This window comes from Molossus molossus, unplaced genomic scaffold (genome assembly GCF_014108415.1).
Source record: "Molossus molossus isolate mMolMol1 unplaced genomic scaffold, mMolMol1.p scaffold_m16_p_11, whole genome shotgun sequence".
Classification (NCBI taxonomy): domain Eukaryota; kingdom Metazoa; phylum Chordata; class Mammalia; order Chiroptera; family Molossidae; genus Molossus; species Molossus molossus.
This window is the reverse complement of record NW_023425346.1, coordinates 61901456-61917766: the sequence shown is the minus strand read 5'-3', so window position 1 is coordinate 61917766 and position 16311 is coordinate 61901456. Positions and strand designations below refer to the sequence as shown.

Below are 16311 nucleotides of genomic sequence, written 5' to 3'. Positions count from 1 at the left end.
TCGGGTGAGGATAAAAAAAAAAAAAAAGATCTTTACTTATATGAGAAATCTAAAATAGTCAAACTCTTAGAAGCAGAAGATAGAATGGTAGATGCCAGGGATTGAGAGGAGTGGGCTGGGGGGGTTGGGGGAGAACCAGGGAGGTACTAGTCAAATGGTACAAAATTTCAGTTATAAAAGATCCATAAGACCTAGATATCTACTATACAGCATAGTGCCTATAGTTAACAATACTGTGTTGTGTACTTAAAATTTGCTAAAAGGGTAAATCTTATGTTAAGTTTTTATTGTAATTATAAATAGGGCAGTAGGAAACTTTTGGAGTTGGTAGATATGTTTCCAGCATAGGTTGTGGTGATGGTTTCTCAGGTATATACTTAACTCCAAACTCATCAAGTTGTGTATGTTAAATATGTACATACACAACCAGCCAGTGTGGCTCAGTGGTTGAGCGTTGACCCATGCACCAAGAGGTTGCCAGTTTGATTCCCGGTCAGGGCACATGCCCAGGTTGTGGGCCACATCCCCAGTGTGGGGCATGCAGGAGGCGGCCAATCGATGTTCTCTCTCATAGTTTCTATCTCTTTCCCTCTCCCTTTCTCTCTCTCTCTAATCAATAAAGAAAAAATATTTTTAGAAATAAATAAAAAAGAAGCAGAGGAAATCTCATCATGTTTGGAGACAGGAGTGGGCAGGGGAGTATTATACCCATTTTGAAGAGAAGTTTGCAGGAGAAAGGCTATCCTCAGGGGAGGACCAGGTTCCCCATAGGGCCTGAAGATGGAGAGACTTCTATGACAAGATGAGGATGTAGGAGACTGATTAGATTGGCACTAGGATTCCAAAGGCTACAGTGAAAGAGGCTAAAATGAAGGATAATAGTGGGATTCACCAGGGCTGAGGAAACAGAACGGGCATACATGACCTAGAGAAGGTAGAGCTGGTCTGAGTTGGGATTAAGCACTTGCCTTTCTCCCTGTACATGAGAGTTCTGATTGGCAGTGATTGGCCTCTGCAGGCAGTCTGACCTGTCCCAAGTACTTGTGTGTATGGGCCTGATGACAGTGGTGGTGCTGAGAGGCAAGACCTCTTAGGAGGTTCATAGGCATTACAGGTTGATGAGCACTGTTGTGCTGAGCTCTGGTATCTGGAGATCTTTGTTGTTGTTTTTCCACTGAATTCAGGACATGTCCTACTTTGATTTGTGAAGTAGGGCTGTTAGAGTGTTGCAGTTTTGTCATATTTGGCTGTGAGTGGGACTCATTTCTTTGAGCTCCCTTTGTTTTGTGAAGCTTGGTGTTCCAAGTTCTCTTGTCCCTAAGGTCCTTGGCTGATTGACTGCTTTGTAACCACATTCTTCTATCCAACATGACGTAAAGTAATTGAACTTGCCAATAAATTCAGTATCTCAAACTGACAGATCACTTTAAGAAAAAAAGGCCAAATTCAGTAACTCACAAAACCAGACTTTTAGCATACCTGGGAGGTGAAAATATCAAGGAAGCCAGTAGGGGGAAAATACAGAAAAGTTTAAGTTGCAGTAATCCATTCTTAGGAGCCATTGTCAGCCCCTTCTAAATGTCTGTTTTTTTCAAACTGCTGTCTTTATCTGAAAGCATTAAGCTATTATTTGCTAGAATTTGCCAATGCCAAACTAAAAGTAATGCATGAGTTTAGAATTTTATTGCAAATAACACTTTATTGAGCACTTTTAATTTTTCAGTTTCAAGTTGAGACATTTCTCTAGGCAGCTATACTGACAGTGGAGGTTCATTTTCAAAGATACAGAAATAAACTTTTCCAGATAGACAGTCAGGAGCCAGTTGATCTTTTCATGGATCTACTGGCTTTTGATGTGACTTTCAATCTCAGGTTACTTTGCTCTTTTTGGTTTCTGTCTCTTAAGCTAAGGTGCTTTGCAAACAATAGCATGTTCAAAGGCCTCAGAGTGGGTTGATGTTGTGGTCGTGTCTGAACCGCCTTTGGACAGTGTCTATTATCCACGGTCTACTCACGTCCAGTTTTTCTTACTGGCCTCATGGCTCTAGTTCCAGAAAAAGGATTTATATTTTTTTAAGCCATAGTCATAGGCATATTAGTCCATGTTCCTCTTTGGGGATTCCCCACCTCAAAATGCCAAGCCCAGAATATTCATTTCTTGGCCCTTTATTTATAGTCCTTATGAAAATTGCATACCTTACCATATCCTATGCTGAAAGAGTATACTTTGAAATTTGTTTTCTCCCATGACTTTACAAAATATGAAAGTGTGTGTTGACCTATGGAATGGGAAACAAATGGGAATTTTAGGATATAATTCTTTCTCATTTAATGCAAGTATGACTAAAATTTTGTTTCACCCACACTGATATAGGTCAAATAACCTTAAGGCAAAATGTTTTATGTAATTAGCTCTCTTTCTTTATTTGGTATTTTTAAAAAGAGAAATAGGCTTTGAAAAATTAAAGATAAATAGTAAATACTGACTACAAAAGGATTTCAGCATGAGAGATTACAAATGTTTGAGAGATTCCAAGACAAATAAAGTGTATTAATCCATGAATTAGAAACTTTTAATTTTTAAAAAAATATTTTTATTTATTAATTTTTAGAGAGAGCGAGAGAGGTGTGTTGTTCCACTTACTTATACATTCATTGGTTGTTCCTTGTATGTGCCCTGACCAGGGATGGAACCCACTGCCTTGGTGTATTGGAACAACATTCTAACCAACTGAGCTGCCTGGCCAGGGCTAATTCTTAACAGAATAGCAAATTTTTCTGAATGATGCCACATATCTGTTTGCATTACATAAAAGTCTAGTCATGCTTGCTTTAAATCAGAAAGAAATATATCATATTCCATATGTTAAATTCTGTAAATATATTGTCAGTAATTATTTACAAAGTCAATCCTATTTAATGTTATGTAAAATAAGAATTATGTTATAGCCCTGGCCTGTCGGGCTTAGCAGTTAGAGCGTCGGCTCATGGACCAGAAAATTGCGGGTTCGATTTTAGCCGAGGCATGTACCTCGGTTGTAGTTCAGGCCCCGGCCATGGCCAGGGTCGTGTGGGAGGCAACCAAATGATGTGTCTCTCATATCGATGTTTCTCCCTCCCTCTCATTCTATCTGAAAACCAATTGAAAAATATCCTCTGGTGAGGATTTAAAAAAAAAAGAATTATGTTATAGAACTGTATATGGATAAGAACTACTATATAAAATATTAGTATAGATACTTACTCTAAGATATATAAAAGGTTGATAGGGCCCTGGCCATTTTGTCTTGGTGGTTAGAACATTGGCCCATGGACCAATGAGACGCATGTTTGATTCTAGTCAAGGGCACGTACCTTGGTTGTGGTTCATCCCTGGCCCTGGTCGGGGTCATGCGGGGGGCAACCAGTTGATCTGTCTCTTTCTCATTGATGTTTCTCTCTCTCTCCCTCCCACCTATCCTCCTACTCTATCTGAAGATAAATGGAAAAATATCCTCGGGTGAGGATTGAAAAATAAAATGATTGATAGGAAATATATCAAAATATTAAAATATTTTATTTTTTAAAGACATGCAAACTTTTTATTTCACTTAATCTTAAAAGAACTAATAGAATTAATTTAGCTTCCCATCAATCACTTATAATCTTAAATGAAACATAAAGTTAATAAAATACTGACATAGGAAGAAGGCTAAAATGGCCCTGGCTGGTGTTGCTCAGTGGTTAGACTGTTGGCCTGCAGACCAGAGAGTTGTGGGTTTGATTCTCAGTCAAGGGTACATGCCTGGGTTCTGGGTTCAGTCCTTGGCCCTGGTTGGGGTGTGAGCAGGACGCAGCCAATCAATGTGTTTCTCATACGTAAATGTTTCTCTCTCTCTCCTCCTTCCCCCTTCCTCCCTTCCTTCCACTCTCATGGATTTTTAGAATCCATGAAATAAATACCCTCGAGTGAGGATTTTAAAAAAAAGAATGCTAAAATGTAACTTTTAATTGGTCTTAGGTGATTCTTTAAAAAATCCTTGATTTATAGACGAGCAAAAAGTCTCTAAAAGACTTAAACATTTTTTTATCTTTTTTTATTTTTTATTTATTTTTACTTATTTATTTTTTAATCCTCACCAAAGGATATTTTTCCATTGATTTCCAGATAGAGTGGGAGGGAGGGAGAGAGAGAGAAACATCAATGTGAGAGAGACACATCAATTGGTTGCCTCCCGTGCAACCCCAACCAGAGCTGGGGATCAAACTGCAACCGAGGTACATGCCCTTGATCAGAATCGAACCTGAGATTCTTTGGTCCAAGGGCTGATGCTCTAACTGCTGAGCCAAACCAGTAAGGGCAACACCTAAATATTTTTTAAAGCTTCCCAATTATTTAGGGATAAAACCAGGACTTTAGTACATTTATCTTGATTATTACTTGTATAAGTAAATTAAACTTTTTAAAAAAATATATACATAGTAAAAAGTGAATGTAAAAATGAGGAGGGAAAACATTTAATCAGTTGTCAATGGTCAACTCAGAAAGAGTTCTCAGACCACCTTCTATCTATAGGAAGGGTAATTTTTTATGCTGCTCCTTGTAGTTAAGGTTAATTCTAAATTAAGACTCATGCCTTGCTTTTTTCATTCTTGCTGAAGTTGTTGAGGGAATGGCCAGATATTCAAAGTTGTCTGCCAGCACCACCAGCTGCTGTAACAGAAGGGAACCAGCTGTGGAGGAGAAACTGCATTTTAGCTGCTCTAGAGAAGAGGCTTCCACTAATTTCAGTGATGGTGCTACGCTTGAAGGGAGACCTTACCCCAGGAAATTCTTCCCTCCAGGGGTGATCAATAACATTTCCTGTGGTGACATATTAACTAGGCATTTTGTTTACCTTTGTCAGTCCCACACGGATGGTCCAATAGGGTTGAACCCAGAATGTAGTCTGTACCAGTCTTTAAAAGGCATTTCTTTATTCAAGTGACACACGTATTATTTAATAGGCATTCCATCTTAAATTATACTAGGGTTACTTTCTATAAATAATACATCTGGGCTTCTCAGGCCTACATTCCAAACAAGTAGCAAGTAGCTAGGCATAACCATTCCTTTCTTTTACTGTCCTGTTTCTTGTGTAGAGATCTCTTAGACTCACTACAAAACAGATTATTGGTTCTTATTTTTGTTGACCTTTCATCAGCCTTTGACCCCTGGGGCACGAATCTGTTAGAGATGAAATACAGCAGCTCTGTATAGATCCCCAGCCTCATCACAAAAACATGCAGAAGCAGGGACTGAGCAGAATACGTATTCTCTTGTTGCATAAGAAAGTATTTGCCTCCTGGCCGGTATGGCTCAGTGGCTGAGCACTGACCCCTGCAAAAGGAGGTCGCCGGTTCCATTCCTTGTCAGGGCACATGCCCAGGTTGTGGGCCAAATCCTCAGTGAGGGGCATGCAGGAGGCAGCCAATTGATGTTCTCTCTCATCAATGTTCTATCTCTATCTCCCTCTCCCTTCCTCTCTCTCTAAAAATCAATCAAGAAAAAAAAAAAAAAGAAAGTATCTGTCTGCTGGGGCAGTGTGGCTCAGTGGATTGAGTGTGTCCCATGGACTGAGAGTTCCTGGCTCAATTCTCGGTCAGGGCACATGCCTGGGTTTCAAGCTCAATCCCCAGTAAGGGGCGTGCAGGAGGTAGTCCGCGGGTGTTTCTCTCTCACATTGATGTTTCTATCTATCTCCCTTTCTCTCTCTCTCTCTGAAAATTGAATAAAAACATTTTTTTTTTTAAAGAAAGCCTTTTTCAGTACATTAAAATAGGAATGTATTCTGGACTGACTTTTGGATAAACAGGTTACATTTTTTTCTCCCAGCCACCAAAAGAAGGGACCCATAATGAGATGATATGAGTTTATTATCAGGAACCAGGAGCGACTTTAGAAGATGCCTGGTTCTACTCTGTAATCACTGCCACCATCATTATTCAAATATCACTTCTACCCTCTTCTCTTCTCTGTTCTGGAGCTCTAATTCCACCTATGATAAACATTTCACATTGCACCCTAAGTCTCTTACATTTTTCTTTATTTTACATCTTTTTAAAGTTTCGTGATTCAGTCTGGATATTTTCTGTTGTCCAATGTTCATCTTCACTATTCCTCTCATTAGTTGTGTCTAGTCTGCATTCTGTTTGTGTTCTTAATTTTAGTTACTGTAATTTTCAGTTCTCAAATTTCTAACTGATTAAAAATTGTAGGTGGTTTTCTATTTTGGGGCCAAATTAAATATTCATAGTTATTTTATAGTTTGTATCTGAGAGTCTTGTAGGTCTATTTTATTTTTTCATTTTCTTTTAGTTTTGGTCTTTTGTCTTTGAGTGTGTGTAGTAATTTTCAATTGAAATTTGTGAGTTGAAAATTCTAGGAATAATTTGAGACTCTGGATTATGCTTTTGCCGGCTATTAGGCTGGAAAAGACTACATATTGGATTGCACTAATCAAAGACTAGATTTAGTCTTTATGAGAGTCGGTTTATTTCTAGTTTATTCCTGATTTATTCTGGTTATTCCAGAGTGGCCCTCTTAGGCAGTTCCAGTGCAAGGCCAGGAGTGTTTCCTTGGGCCCCTCCACTTTGATGGATCCTGAACTGAATTTTTCTTCCAACTTCATAAGACAACAGAAAACACTATGCAGCTTCTCTGCCTCTTGGCTGTTGAATACAAACTGACAAAGGCCTCAGGTAGACATTCTGCATAAAATATTAGATTTCCTTCTCATTGTGTTTATTCTAATTAGGATCTTCTCTCCTCGAGTTTTGGCTGCATTGATAGTTCTTACATACTTTCAGTCTGATTTTTTTTTCATATCCAAATATTATAGTTGTTCTCATTGGAAAAGTTGGTTTAATACAAACTAGTCTGATATAATTGGAGGTGGAGTATCTTGTTATTTATTGGTTCAAGGAGTATTTTTAATGTCTACTGTACACCAGATACTATTATCCTATGAACTGGTAGATAATATTTAGACACACTGGGTAAGGTTACTCTTTTTATGAGGCTCACATTCTAGAGAAGCCAGATAACATAGAATCAAATAAGTTAATTTCAAGTGGTGATAAAGGCTATGAAGGAAATAAACAGTATCATGTGTAAAAGAGTAGCTGGTTATAGAGAAAAGGATACTTTAAGATAGAATAGTGCTCTGGCCAGTTTTGCTCAGTGGTTAGAGCATTGGCCCAAGGACCAGAGAGTCCCGAGTTCAGTTCCCGCTAAGGGCATGTGCCTTGGTTGCAGTTTGTCCCTGGCCCTGGTTGGGGTTGTGTGGGTGGCGGCCAGTTGATATGTCTCTCTCACATCAATGTTTCTCTCTCTCTCTTCCTCCCTCTCTCCCTTCCGCTCTATCTGAAGATAAATGAAAAAAAAAAAAAAAATGGTGAGGATAAAAAAAAAATTTTTTTAAAGATAGAATAGTCAAGAAAGTCTTCCCCAAACAAGTGACATTTGAACTGAGACATGAAAGATATGAAGGAAACAGCCAAGTGAGAACTAGGAGAAACAGGTGAAACAGAAAACACGAAGGCCCTGAGGCAGAGGAGGCAAGTGTGGCTAGGACTTAGGAGAGAGGGAACTCATTGTATAAGAGGTGATTGAAGAGGTAGTCCTGGTACAGCTAGTAAACTATATATAATGGGAGGAAGGGAAATAAAAATTGGAGAACTGAAAATGTCTCAAGTTCTGACTTAGCCACTGGTTACCATGTACTGAACTGGAGAATACCAGAGGAGGAACATATTTGGAGAATGGGCATCCAGAGCTCTGTTTTTGAAGGTGAAGTTTGAAGTGCCTGTTAGGCATCTACACAGAAGGAATAAGGCAGCACATGTAAATTTGGGAGTTGCTGGCATTGAGGTGATATTAAGGCAATGTGAATGGATAATCTCAACTGATGAAATATTGTAAAGAAAGAAGAGAAGAGAACCTGCACTGGGCCCTGGGGAACAACAGTATTTAGGGACTAAACTGAAGAGAGGAGCAGCCAGAGACACGGGGAGAAAACAAGTGTCACAAGCTAAAAGCATTCCAGGAAGAAGGGACTGGTCAGCTCTAATGAATGCATGCAAAATTAAGGTATGGACTAAGAAATGGCCATTGAATTTGACAACACAGGAAACATTGGTGACTTTGACAAGAACAGGCATTTTAGAAGGGTGGGGTGGAAGCCAGACCAGAGTAGCTGAATAGCAAATGGGGACTTGCAGCTCCAGCAAAATGAGGACAGAACTCATACACAACTCATCACTGTCTACACACCTCGACTTGCTACATTCAGATAACAAGATTAAATAGATAGTGGCCTCACAAGAAAGAAACAAATTCCCAGGTACCCCCCCAACCCCCCCCCCAAAAGAAGAAGCTGAAGACTAGACCAGTATGTACAGGAGCTAACAACACCCAGGGTGGGTGTTAAACTATTGTTTGGAACTTTTCTCTAGTTTGTACCTGCCAGGCTTTTAATTACATTCGGAGAACCAGAATGGATCTAGAAAAGCCTGACAAACGTGAGTAAAAGAAATCCTGAGCCACTGTCAGGTGGTGGGGCCAGGCAAGTGTCCTTATCCTAGTGTTTGGGACTCTGGCCTGTAAGCCAGGTGGAGTAGCATTGGTGAGAACAATTGGGCCAAATCGGGGAGACATGTTGCTCTTCATGGAGTGAGCGTCAGCTGACTGCCTGGCTAAAGCTTTGAGTAGATTCCAGATCTTATTGTTCTTCCATTGTGTCAAACCAACAAAGCTACAACTCTGCAGCTTGGCGCTTGTTAACTATACCCATAAAAAGAATCTTTTCAAGGAGGGTGTTTACACATTGTATAATGGATCAGCCAATCAATGGCTAGTCTTTGGGGGGAAGGGAGGAATCTTACTCCGTAATATTCTGTGTAAAGAAAATACATGTTCCCACTTTTTTATCTAATCAGTGTATCTGATATGAGATCTTTAAATTGTTGTTTTTTTTCTTTATTGATTTGAGAGAGAGAGAGGAAGGGAGAGGGAGAGAGAGATAGAAACATTGATGAGAACATCGATTGGGCACCTCCTGCATGCCCCCCACTGGGGATCGGGCCCATAACCTGGGCATGTGCCCCAACCACAAATCAAACTGGTGAGCTCTTGGTGCATGGGTCGATGCTCAACCACTGAACCACACCAGCCAGGCTAAATTGGGTTTTAAATTGACACAGCCACCTTAGGGTATGTCCAACATTGATAATAAACATCAATTGTAATATTCCAGGTGAATCACGAAAAGTGTTAAAATTAATTGAATCCATTCTGTTAACCAGTTTTTTATACTCATTTTTCTCTGGGCAGAATAAGAAATTAGATATGATTTTAAACAATGCCAGTTTACGCTAGGAGTGTTATGTCATTTAAGTGCAGATTTAAGTGTGTATGTGTTTTGCCAGGCAAAAGAAGGACTGTGAAGTTTTATTTATATCAACATAATTACAAAATAAACTTTTGAGTTCCAAATGGATTCCTTTGGCTTTGTTAAAATGTGAACTTTAATAATAGCTCCATTTATTGAGTGTTGAAGCTAGATCCTCTCTTGTTTCTAAAACAACAGTGCAGTGTTTTACAGATGAGAAAATTGAGGTGGAGAGGTTAAGTAACTTTGTAAAGTAAAGTAGTGGAATTGAGATTTAGATTTAGATACAGGTCATTCTAATGACAAATCATGGCACTCACTAAACTGTTAACATAAAATTAATGTTTTCATTAATTATTTTCTTTATGAATAAGTAAGTGGTTTTACATTTTTCTCCTAATGAGTTTTATAAAAAAATTATGTCACTAAATACTTGGGGCTAAATATATATTAAAATCAGCAAAAAAACTCACACACACAGAAAAAACAAACAACATGCTGGTCACTTGGCTGGCATTTTGTTAACTAGCATTTGATCCTTATAACTTTATGGTATAGGAATTATTCTAAATAAGTGAACCTAGTCTCAGAAGTTTGGAGTCTAAGGTCATTCAGGTGTGACTAATTTTGGGACTAAAGTCTGAAGTCTGGCTTCTAGAACATAAATCTCTGGCTCCAGAATTTATTTTTGCACTTTTCTCGAGGCCAAGGTTCTTAATCTGGGTCCCTGGATAGAACTGAGGAAGTCTATGGACTTGGTTAAGGTTAAAAAAAAATTGCCCATTTATTTTCACTAGCTTCTAATTGAAATCTAAAAATTGCCTATTTATTTTCACTAGCTTCTAATTGAAATTTCAATGGATGCAACAAGAGAAATATTTTCATATCATATTACAGTTTTACAGATAATATCTTGAAATATTGTTTATGCTCATTACTCTTTATTATATGTAAAAAAATCTTATTTAATTAAACTAAAAAAAAGAAAAAAAGAAATCCTGAGAATATAAATATCTAATCACTGCACTGTACACTGAAACTAATATAATATTGTATGTCAACTGTAATTGAAAAGTAAAAAATATTTTAAAAAAATCTTGCCCAGCCAATGTGGCTTAGTGATTGAGTGCAGACCAATGGACCAATAGGTTGCTGGTTTGATTCCTGGTCAGGGCACATGCCCGGGCTTTGGGCTCCATCCCTGGTATGGGGCATGCAGGAGGCAGCCAATCAATGTAGATGTTTCTCTCTCATTGGTGTTTCTATCTCTCTCTTTCTCTTCCTTTCTCTCTCTCTCTAAAATAAATTTAAAATAAATAAATGCTGTGAGAAAAATTAAAAAAAAAAAAAATTTTCTTCAGGAAAGAGAAGATTTGAGGGGTAATTCTTGTCTTCCATATAAGAAAGATAACATTAATCACTTCTCATTTTAGTCACATAATAAGACTACAATAGCTTAAAGTACAGCTCTGAAAATTTATGAACTTTTAAACATATCATGACATACATTAAAATATCAAAACAGGTTTACATTTCCACCTGTTCGGCTGGTAAGGTAAGGTCATGATTTGGTCTTTGATTCTGGGAAAATGTTAAACATGAAGAGGCCTTCAGAACAGTGAAGTTTTCAAGACCGTGAAGCCTAATATGGCGCGGGAAGACCGGGGAGGAGCACAGAGGGTGCGGGAACAGCTTCAGGAGGGCTAGGTGACACCACTTTCATACCTACAGCTAGTTCTCATCAGGAAGCACGTGTCCATGTCTTTTTTTTTTTTTTTTTTATCCTCACCCGAGGATATTTTTTCATTTTTTGTACAGATAGAATGGGAGGGAGAGAGAGTGAGAAACATCGACGTGAAGGGACACATCGAGTGGCTGCCACCCGCACGACTAACCAGGGCCGGGGACAAACTGCAACCGAAGTACGTGCCCTTAGCGGGAACCGAACTCGGGTCTCTCCGGACCGCAGGCTGACGCTCTAACCGCTGAGCCAAACTGGCCAGGGCACGTGTCCATGTCTTGTACGGAAAGTGCTAAAGCCTCAGTCCACCATTTCTGCTGCCGAACTGTTAAAGCTTCACCTCCATCACCAGGTCTAGGGTCTGACGTGCATACGTGTCTGTCACCTACTCAGGAGACAGCTGGGTCTCTCAGCCAAAGCCAAATAAAATCGTAACACATGCAAGATAAGTTCACTGTTTTAGAGAGATCATTTTAGCCGAAACATAAAAAATAGCATATAAAACCTGGATCAGTGAAAAATATCTGTGGAAAATAGCCATGTTTTCTAGTAACCACTAAAAGGTGTTTTGGTTTTTTTCCCTAGACTAGTGGACTACTGTATGAGAAATGAGGAGGTAGAATTTTATATTTTATATACATAAACATAGCTTTAGCATTATGAAAGTCAAAATGAGTTTTCTCATAGGTAATATATGCTACTCTATCTGTGTTCATACCCTGTAATTGCATGTCATAATGGGATTTTTTGTCTCCTTAGCCATTTTCTGTTCATTATAAATCTTTTCTGTGACTTTTATAATTCTCTAACATACATGCATGTTCCAGCCCCCGCGTGAACACTCAGATCCATTCCATCCACGTACCCTGTCCTCATCACTTCATTATCAGAAAACAATTGAAGACAACAAATGCCCAGATCCCGCCTGGAGAGGAGGGAGGTTCCTTCTGCCTCCCTTGCTTCCCCAGAGGTACAAGCTCTGACTGGTTGGCCTGAGCAGATACAGAAGTTAGAGGTGCTCCGTGTTGAAGTAAGGAAACCAGTGGAGGGCGTCTGCTACCTACCTCTCTCGGACCAGTCTGGAGTGGACGTGGGAGTTTCAGAGGGCTGGGGTTGGAAATGGGATTTCTTTATAAGGAAAAAAAGTATGAGGTGCTTTGATCTAATTCTATTAACTGCAAGTTTACTATTTGGCATGCAGTCCTCAGTCCAGCTTAGTACCTCTTTCCTGTCAAGAATATGAGCTCTGGGGTCAGTGTACTTCTGTTCAAATCCCACTAATTTATCACTACTCTTTTTATTCTTTTTACTTTCCATGCCCTTATGGCACAAAGAAAACCCACTAAACACTTATTATAGCCCAGACAGCCTCACCCTACCACATTCTATTTAAAAGTTGTATTCAGTACACTTCCAAAATCTTACAGTGGGTCTCTGCCACTCCCAGTTTGAGAAGCTGTGGACTCCCACTTTATTCCCATCTTGGAGCCAGGGCGAGAGGACGACAGGAGGGCAGAGATGCTGGACCCTAACCCAGTTCCAGGCTGAAGTGGCCATGAGGAAAGTCAGTCCTTCTGAGCCGCAGCAAAGGCTGCCATCTTCCCTCTGGACCAGAAGCACGGCCTGCAGGCCTGAGGAGAGTTTAAACAGGGCTGGGGAACCTTTTCTCTGCCAAGGGCCATTTGGATATTCATAACATCATTCACAGGCCACACAAAATTATCAACTTAAAAATTAGCCTTCTGTATTTGGTCAGGCTAATTTGGCGAGGCGTGTGATGTTAGCTGGTATTGATTTTGCAGGCCTTATACAGCCTCGGGATGGATGTGTCCCACCCTTGGTGTAAGGCCCTACTCACCTCTCGACATCCCAAGGCTGGGTGCAGTCTCCTCTCAAAGTCACTTGAAGGGTCAGCTTCTCCCAAAGCCAGAGCAGGTGCAGGACCCAGGTGGGCCAAGTCCCATTGGCTACCCAGGAATCGTAGAGAAGCCTGGCCTGTCCTGCAGCCCGGCCACAAGGACCAACTCAGACTCCAGATTTGGAGTATGAGGCCCGGCCCTGGGGGAAGCCCATCAGAGAAGAGAGAGGACTGCTCCTGGGTTTTTCTCCATCTTCGCCATCGCCGGGACGATGGAGGGAGGGCCTGGCCTGGATCTGGTGGGAGCAGTGTCTCCAGTAGAGGGGTCCAGCATAACCACTTGACACTGTGGTTAGGCCTCACTCCCCCATCAGCTCCTAAATTCCTTAGACTAAAGGGGTAGGTGGGAACTAACACGAGGCAAAGATGAACCAGTGTGTCTGTGAGTGAAAGACCGGAATGTACATGTATACAAGTTATTTCCTGCTGGTGGAGTCCAGAGGAGACTCTTTCCTCATCTACTTCTGCTCTGGTAACGGGGAAGTAAAAAAGACAAAGTTCTAAGTTTCTCCTTTTCTGTCCTGAGCACATCGAGGACTGACACTGATCGCTCAGTGTGGAGCCCAGAGGTCTCTTGTGGGTTATTCCAGGACCAGGGTGGTGAAGCCGTGAAGCTGGGGAAGGGAGAGGCAGGAGCAAAGGACATACTGTAAGTGAGGAATTAGGCCAAAAGATGGAAGCTTGCATTTGATCATAATTATTTAGCATGATATGCCTGAAATATGTAAAATTAAACATTTGTTTCACCTTAGTATAATCAAATTGTATACATTAAAATGATGCTTATCAGATAAATCAATGTAAATGTATCTACATTCTATGATGGCCAGAATGTACCCACTTCAATTCCATTAATCATATTATCACAAAGAAAAATTATATTTCTGGCCTATTGTATTTGTATGTGTTGTCTTAGGTAAATTAATCATAGTAAAAAATAAGAATCTTTAATTCATTTAAAATCTAAAGGGATGAGCTAGATTTTGTGTAATTTATGCTTTTTGACTCCTCTGCAATCTAGGTATATTCTTTGTTATACCTTTAGAGAGGTAAGTTTCACATTAGTCTCCAGATGGTGAGTTTCGTAGGTTCCAGCCTTTCTTTTTCGCATTTAGTTTTGCTGCTGGACTCTAGACCTCAGTGTCCTCATCTCTGAAGGAGTCAGGTGAAGTTATCTATTACTAAGGTCCTTCAAGCATTAATTGTGCATGACTAATCCATTGTAGAACACAACTGAAATAATGATTTTTTTTGGTAGGGTGGCTATTTGTGTTTTTATTTTTGTTTGTTTGCTTGCTTGCTTATTGAGCCTTTACTAGGAATCACGCTGAGCAGATGCGGACATCACTTGGAAAGTGTAGGGAAGCACACTTGAATAATGCCCAGGTTTTGAGGTAGTGACCTCAACGAGTGAGAACGTGTTTTGTTTTAAGGAGGAAAAACCCTGGAAAATGTTATTATTTCTGGATAGAGAAGTACAAAATGGGTGTGTCCTCCTAAATGTTTAAGCACTTCAAGCACTTTTGCACTGTATACCCACAGTGCAAGCTAGTGAGGACGGAAGAGTCCCTGGCCTAGCCCTGCGACGTGTGGAGTTTGAGGTCCAAGCAGGTTTGGCTGCTAAGCCTGGTCCAAGCGCCAGAACCCTTAGGTGGGAAGGCCGAGGTGAAGCTGCGGCGAGTTCACCTGCGCGCTGGCGGCGAACACCTGTTCTCCCCGGGCCGGCGGGCCCAGCCTCCTGGCGAAACCTCGGAGACAGCTCCGAGCCCCCCCCCCCCCCCCCAACTGGGCAGAGCCCAGGAGAGGTAGCAGCCGTGTGTCTCAGACCAGGGGCCTGGGGCCGGCAGTGCAGTGACTAGCTCGCTGTCTTATTTCGAACTTTGCGGGGGCCGAATTCCTGCTGGGGAGGCGGCAGCACCCTGGCTAGGGTTTGGGGGGTGGGCGTGAGGGCGGTGGCGGTTCCGCCCAGTCTCACTGTCCGGGCGCCGGCGGACGAGGCTGCGTGGTCCGCAGCCCGGTACTCGCGTGGGCCCGCAGAGAGCGCTCGTCGCCTGCCACCTGCGGGACCCCGCCGGCCGGGTGCGGGGGCGCGAACCAGCGAGGAGCGTGGGGCGGGCGTGGCAGCGGCGTCGGCCGCGGGAGGAGGGCCGGGAGCCTGGTCGAAGGACGCCCCGTCCTCCAACTGCTGCCCCTGGACTGAGCCAGGCTCTGGCGAGAAGACGGCGCCGCTGCCCTTGCCGCGGGGCTGCCCTTGGCTCCCGCCCGCCCTGACGCCAGCTGCCCCCCCGCCCCCAGCAGCGCCGGCGCGGAGAGCTCCGGGGACCGCCCTGGGCAGGGAGCCCGCAGGACGCCTCCTCGCCCCGCCGCTGTCCCGACGTGCGACCGGCGCACAGCTGTCCCGCCATGTGTCGTGTGAGTGAACATCTGGGAAGGATGCGACCGGCGTGTGTGTCTGTGGGTCTCTGCTCGTCAGCTTTGCCGGTTGGATTTTTTAATGGCAGACACCTGTGAGGCTTCGAGTCCAGCAGACCCTCGTCGGCCAGCTGCCTGGGACAGTCTCACGTCTCTGTCCCCTAATTGGAGAGAGTTAGCCCCTGCCCCGCCCACCCAGCTCTGAAACCCCAGTGCAAGGCGTTCAGCTGCAGGCTCACCCTCCTTCCTCCTTCCTACCTGAGTACTGAATGAAGATTTTCAGGTAAGGATTTGCTTATGAACATTTAATTTGTGTGCCAAGCTGTCAGGCTTGTGATCTGAATGGCATATGATGAGCAAAGCATTAGTTCTGTGCGCTTTAGAGCTGTGGGAGGCTGAATCTGGAGAGGAATTATGATGCAAATGAGAAATGAATCGCAATAGAATGGTAAAATCCCTGTCATTAGCAAAGAGATCTGCAAAGCAGAACAATTGGAGTTCTCTTCTGTTTCACAGCTGCCCCCTCCCCATCCCTTATGGGAATAAGTTAACATAAAATTACAAACTAGAAAATGTTCTCACCAAAGACTCCATCTTTTGAGAGTCTGGTGTAAAGGGTATTTATCAAAGGGAAAATTTTAATTAAGGATTCAGAGGAATAAGTAATCTATTTTTATTATGACAAAGTATACATCTTATCAAGATCAACCTCTGAGTATACATTTTTCTTTAGATGAGGTTGCTTTCAAGTACCTGATATAGCTATCATATGTAGATGGGTAATAACATTATTCAGGTATTCTGCTTGACATATTCAGCAGAACAGTCTG

General features: G+C 41.8%; 1 protein-coding gene across 3 annotated transcripts in view; it reads left to right on the top strand.

Moving 5' to 3' along the window:
- The window catches only part of CUNH2orf88 (chromosome unknown C2orf88 homolog), a 101478-nt gene that overhangs the window by 54516 nt on the left and 30651 nt on the right, over positions 1 to 16311 (top strand). Inside the window, exon 1 of one of the 3 annotated variants that reach the window (XM_036253441.1) lies at positions 13609 to 13718. The exons of 1 other annotated variant lie outside the window; for it this stretch is intronic. The gene's annotated coding sequence lies outside the window, so the exon portion shown is untranslated. Of the gene's footprint in view, positions 1 to 13608; positions 13719 to 15724; positions 15765 to 16311 lie in introns of those variants that run through there. One more of the 3 variants, XM_036253442.1, reaches the window with a different exon arrangement.